The 6,063-nt window shown below is 46.1% G+C and overlaps 1 pseudogene; it reads right to left on the bottom strand.

Moving 5' to 3' along the window:
- Positions 1-5,420: 5,420 nt before the first annotated feature.
- LOC123088943 (uncharacterized) lies at positions 5,421-5,559 on the bottom strand (annotated as a pseudogene).
- Between the last annotated feature and the right edge of the window lie 504 nt (positions 5,560-6,063).

Here is a 6,063-nt window from a genome sequence, read left to right as displayed (position 1 = left end):
TGTGGAGATGGCTGCACCAACTGGTAGGAAGAATATTTGGTACCGGTTTAGGATGGGTTGGTAGCCAAAGCCAAGGGACATTCTGAAGAGGGTGTATCCACCTTAACACCCATACCGGTGCCAGTGGCATTCACAACGCGAGTTGCTTGCTCCTGGCTGGCATTGCAAGTAAAGAACGTTTTCTTTTATCAAGGACCACTTCAAGCACTGATCCTGCTACTTCTCTACTTATACCACAAATTGCCAGTTTTAGGGCGAACCACAGTGAGTCGGCAATACTTCATGCTTCAAACATGAACCGCTGGATATGCTGAGGCGAGCTATTTCTCCCGATCATGCTTCAAACATTCTGAAGAAGTTTGCTTTAATTTTGTTGCTCCTGCTTGCTTTGTTTATCCATTCCATACATGAGGATGACTCATGTACTCATTTTGTTTCTTACTGAAATGGTAAAGAAAACAACAAAGATTAGTATTTGTTTGCTTTAAGTCGTCAAATATTTTTTCATTGTGATTTGTAATTCATTTTTTATTAAATGCATGTTGAGCTAGCATTATCTTAGTTGGGAAAATTTTATTTTTGCCACTCAAGATTTTGCCAATTTTCCTTATGCCATAGTAGAATTTGACATTTTACTTTTGCCACTCTTAGTTTTTGACAATTATCACAATTGCCATTTCTGTGGCAAAAGCAAAATTTTCGGAGTGGCAATTGCGATACATTTCAAAAGCTAACAATGGCAAAAATGAAATAAAATCATTTTTCTTTTGCCACAGAATGGAAATCATGATAATTGTCAAAAGCTAAGAGTAGCAGAAGTGAAATCTCAAAATCTAGAATGGCATAAGGAAAATTGGCAAAATATAGAGTGGCAAAAACAAAATTTTCCCATCTTAGTTGCCTAGAAAATTTGCTATAGGCCATAGCGAATAACATCTAAAGGCGGTTGTCACCCTTTTCCCTTGCTACTGGCATTTTTGCTTGGTTTTATGGTTCTTAGAATGTCGTTGTACTACTCCCTCCGTCCGATAATATAGGATGTTTTTTGCAACGTAACATAGCTTGCAAAATCATCTTATATTGTGGGACGGAGGGGGTATGTTTCAGGCTAAGAAGAAGCGGCGCTGGCACTGAAGAACATCATTTTATCTTTAGAGATCTCAGAAATTTTGGAGAGTATGCTGTGTTACAAATTAATATTGTATATAAGGAGAATAGTAGGAGAAGATCAGCAGTTGTTGGTTGGGATTACAATTGGTTGGGATTACAACTTGTGAACCAAGGAAAGAGAGGGAGAGATAAGGCTGCGGTTACAGAAGGATAGATATCGATCCTAACAACCTAGCCGGAGCTACATACTACGTTACAATATATGTCACGTTACAATATGTTTAACACCCTCCCTTAATCACAACTTGGTCAAGTTGAGATTACGTTTGAATTCTTCAAAATTCCTTGTTGGTAATGCCTTGGCGAATCCATCTGCAACTTGATCTCTGGAATGAACAAAACGGATCTCCAATCTTTTGTTAGCAACTCTTTCTCGAACAAAGTGGAAATCTATCTCAATATGTTTTGTTCTTGCATGAAAGACAGGATTAGCAGCCAAATACGTGGCACCAAGATTGTCACACCAAAGACAAGGAGCTTGACTCTGTCTTATACCAAGTTCCTTGAGCATGGACTGTACCCAGATTATCTCAGCTGTAGCATTTGCTAATGCTTTATATTCTGCTTCTGTGCTTGACCTTGAGACAATGGCATGTTTCTTTGCACACCAAGATATGAGATTAGGTCCAAAAAATATTGCAAAGCCACCAGTTGAGCGTCTATCATCAATATCTCCTGCCCAATCTGAATCTGAGAAGGCACTAACAAGGGTAGATGAAGACTTGTTAAAGCTAATACCAACATTCACAGTGGCTTTCACATATCTGACTATACGCTTTGCAGCAGTCCAATGATTTGTAGTAGGTGCATGAAGAAACTGGCAGACTTTGTTAACAGCAAATGAAATATCTGGTCTAGTAATTGTCAAGTACTGAAGTGCACCTACTAGACTTCTGTATTTGGTGCTATCTTCCTGATTCAGGAGTTCTCCTTCTGTAATAGACAATTTTTCTGTACTAGACAAAGGGGTTGGTGATGGCTTACATCCTTGCAGTCCAACTCTTTTAACAATATCATTGGCATACTTCTCCTGAGAGAGATGCAGTCCATCTCCAAGTTTCTTGACTTCAATGCCTAGGAAAAAGTGTAGATCTCCTAGGTCTTTGAGCGCAAATTCTGCACCCAAGTCCTTTAACAATCCTGTCACTGCATCATTAGATGAGCTGGTAACAATAATGTCATCGACATAGATAAGCACAAATATAGCTATGTTTGACTTATTGTAGATGAACAAGGATGTATCAGACTTGGATGGAATAAAACCAAGTGACTACATTTTCTGACTGAGTCGTGAGTACCAGGCCCTGGGTGCTTGCTTGAGCCCATACAGTGCTTTGTCAAGTTTGCAGACATGAAAGAGAGTGTTCTTGTTTTCAAACCCAGGAGGTTGCTTCATATATACTTCCTCTTCCAAAACACCATGGAGAAACGCGTTCTGAACATCTAGCTGCCTCAGAGTACATCCCCTGGATACAACAATAGACAGAACCAAGCGAATAGTTGCAACTTTGACAACAGGACTAAAGGTGTCCTCGTAATCTAAACCATATCGTTGCTTGAAGCCTTTTGCAACAAGTCGAGCTTTGTAGCGATCAATAGTTCCATCAGACCTTTTTTTGATCCTGAAGACCCACTTACAATCAATGAGATTTTTACCTTGTTGTGGGGGAACTAAGTGCCAGGTGTTGTTTTTCAGAAGTGCCTTGTATTCTTCATCCATAGCCTGTTTCCAACGTGTGTCACCAAGTGCCTCATGCAAAGACTGTGGTTCACCTGTGGAACATGCCAGACCATACTTGAGAATTTTTTTATAATTAACAGGTTGAGTTACCCCTCTTTGGAGACGTGTCCGAGGTGGTGTAGCAGGTGTTGTAGCAGCAACAATCGCAGAAGATCCTGGAGAATCAGCAGCAGATCCCCCTGGTGATCCCGAGGCCGGTGATGAAGCAGGCGCCTCTGGATCAGAATTGTCTACGGCTGAAGGGCGTGATGAAGCAGCGCGGTGCATCACAGAATATCCGGGCGTCGCGGCATCCCGAGGAGAAGATGGGGTGGCGCCCGATTCCGGACCAGATGGGCGCGTCAGAGCTGCAGCGCCGGCAGCGGTCGGCTCACGGGAGCACGCACCGGTCGGTTGGTGCGGACGCCGTGCATAACAGCGGAGGGAGTCGGGGAAGCGACTTGGAGGCCGCCACGGGGCAGTCGTCGATAGGTGCGGGTCGGAGGAGGGCTCCGGCTCGATGGAGGCGCGCCGCGTGGCCGAGCTGGAGTGGTCGGGGCGGTCGCTGTCGGGCGGATCGCTGGCACCTGCGGCCCGCGCGCGTGCAGACGGGGTGGATCCCGAAGGAGATAGCCTGTCGCCCTGAGGAGGAGCCGATCCCAATGTAGATCTGTCCCTATTTGGGCTATTTCTTCATTATCTTCAAATCTGTTTGCTGCATCGCCTTGGCTGTGCTGTTCTGCATCATCACACAATTCAGCCAAGGTATTAGGAGGATTAGTCATGTGATCATTGCAGTTGTGTTCCCCATGATTCCCAATGAGACTTGGAGGTAGAAGGAGAATTTCTTTGCGAAGGAGTGCACCGGTATTGGCGTGTAGATCAGCGAAAGGAAATTTGGTTTCATCAAAAACAACGTCACGAGATATGTAGACGCGTCCAGTGGGAACATCTAGGCATTTTACGCCCTTGTGTTGGGGACTATAGCCTAAGAAGACACATTGTGTAGATCGAAACATAAGTTTACACTGATTGTATGGCCTAAGATTTGGCCAGCATGCACAACCAAAGACACGAAGCGATGTATAGTCTGGTTTGGTATGGAGGAGTCGTTCAACTGGAGTTTCATTGTTGATGACTTTACTAGGCAACATGTTAATGATGTGAACGGCGGCTAGAAAAGCTTCGTCCCAAAATTTAAGGGGCATGGATGCGCCAGCTAAAAGAGCAAGGCCAACTTCAACAATGTGTCTGTGTTTGCGTTCAGCAGACCCATTCTGTTGATGGGCATGAGGGCATGACACTTGGTGAGAGACACTGAGAGTTTGGAAAAAGGAGTTTAATTTTTCATATTCCCCTCCCCAATAAGATTGGACAGCAATAATTTTGCTATCAAACTTTCGTTCAACGAGAGCTTGGAAGTTTTGAAACACTTGAAAAACATTGGATCGTTTCTTAAGAAGATAGATCCAGGAGTACTTGCTATAGTCATCGATGAAGCTAACATAGTATGTGTGTCTACCCACTGAACTGGGGGTGGGCCCCCATACATCAGAGAAAATGAGTTGCAAAGGTTTGGTAGAAATACTAGTAGAAATTGGGTAGGGTAGCTGATGACTTTTAGCTCTTTGACAAGAATCATAAATGGTTTCAATATCACGCTCTCCAACATATGGGAGCTTATTCTTCCTAAGCAATCGTTCAACTAAAGAAAAAGATGCATGCCCTAGTCTATCATGCCACCTCGTCGTTGAGAGTTTGGTGACACCATATGCTTGCTTATTGAATCTTCTAAACTCCGGAATCAACGGGTAAAGCCCTCGAACGCATCTACCTCGGTAGAGAACCTTCTTCGTTGCCTGATCCTTGATCAAAAAGAAGAAGGGGTGAAACTCGAGAAACACATGATTGTCAATAGCAATTCGATGGACAGAAAGAAGATTTTTAGATGCACTAGGGACATGTAGTATTTTTCTTAGATGAATTGGGCGATAAGGGGTTTTAACAACTGAATGACCAACATGTTTGATCCTCGTACCTGCTCCACTGGCGGTGTGGATCTGATCTTGACCACGGTATTTCTCCCGCATGGTTACTTTCTCCAACTCACCGGTGATGTGGTTTGTAGCACCACTATTCATGTACCAATTTGTGTCTACACCATATGAAGCTTCGGCAGCACCAGCCACTTTTTCATCCTGGGAGGAGTCACCTTCATCTTCCTCGAACCTGTACCAGCAGTCTTTGGCGGAGTGGCCCAGCTTTCCGCATATCTGACAGCGGACAGCATCGGGGCGATTCTTGGAGGAGGAACGGCGGCCCCTGTTGTTGTTGGAGGAGGGCCGTCCGCCGGCACCGGTGCGAGGAGCACCGCCACCGTTGCTGTTGCTGTAGTTGCCGCCACCATTGCCTTTGCTCCTGCCGCGCGGCGGACCACGGTGGCGGGAGCCACCACGGCCACCATGAACAGCGGCGTTGGCGGATGACTTGAAGCCGCTGCCGTTGCTGCCTTGGAACATCGCCACGCGCTGATCAAAGTTGCTCATCTGAGCGAATAGATCATCGAGCGTGACAGGGTCGGTGCGGGCGTCGAGGGCCGACACCAGTGGCTGGTACTCCATACCCAGCCCGACGATGATGTAGGAGATCTGTTCGTCCTCATCTAGAGGCTTGCCAGCAGCTGCTAGCTCGTCGGCGAGGCCACGCATATAGGCAAAGTAGGCGCCCACCGTCTGCGTGCCCTTCTCTGCATTGGAGAGGGCGACACGGATGTTGTTCACGCGCGATCTGGACTGGGACGAAACATGTTCGCCACCGCAGCCCAGAGTTCGTGCGCCTTGTGGATGTTGGTCACCTGGACAAGAACTTCTCTGGAAAGATTAGCCAGCAAATATGCCAATACCTGCTGATCTTCCCGTACCCAGACTTGATGAAGAGGGTTCGGCGAGGCTGATTCCTTGCCGTCTTTGTCCTTGGTGGTGATGAACTTCTCTGGTTCTTTGGTTGTTCCTTCAGCATAGCCGAAGACACCAGCCCCGATCAGCTGTGGCGTGACCTGCGCACGCCAGAGGACGTAGTTCGTCCGGGTGAGCTTCTCTGTAACCTGACCATTGAGGCCGGCCAGAGGAGCGCTGGTGGAGGAGGAAGACATGGCGAGCTCGTGGATTGAAAAC

This window comes from Triticum aestivum, chromosome 4A (assembly GCF_018294505.1).
Source record: "Triticum aestivum cultivar Chinese Spring chromosome 4A, IWGSC CS RefSeq v2.1, whole genome shotgun sequence".
NCBI lineage: Eukaryota > Viridiplantae > Streptophyta > Magnoliopsida > Poales > Poaceae > Triticum > Triticum aestivum.
This window is presented reverse-complemented; position numbering and strand designations above follow the sequence as displayed.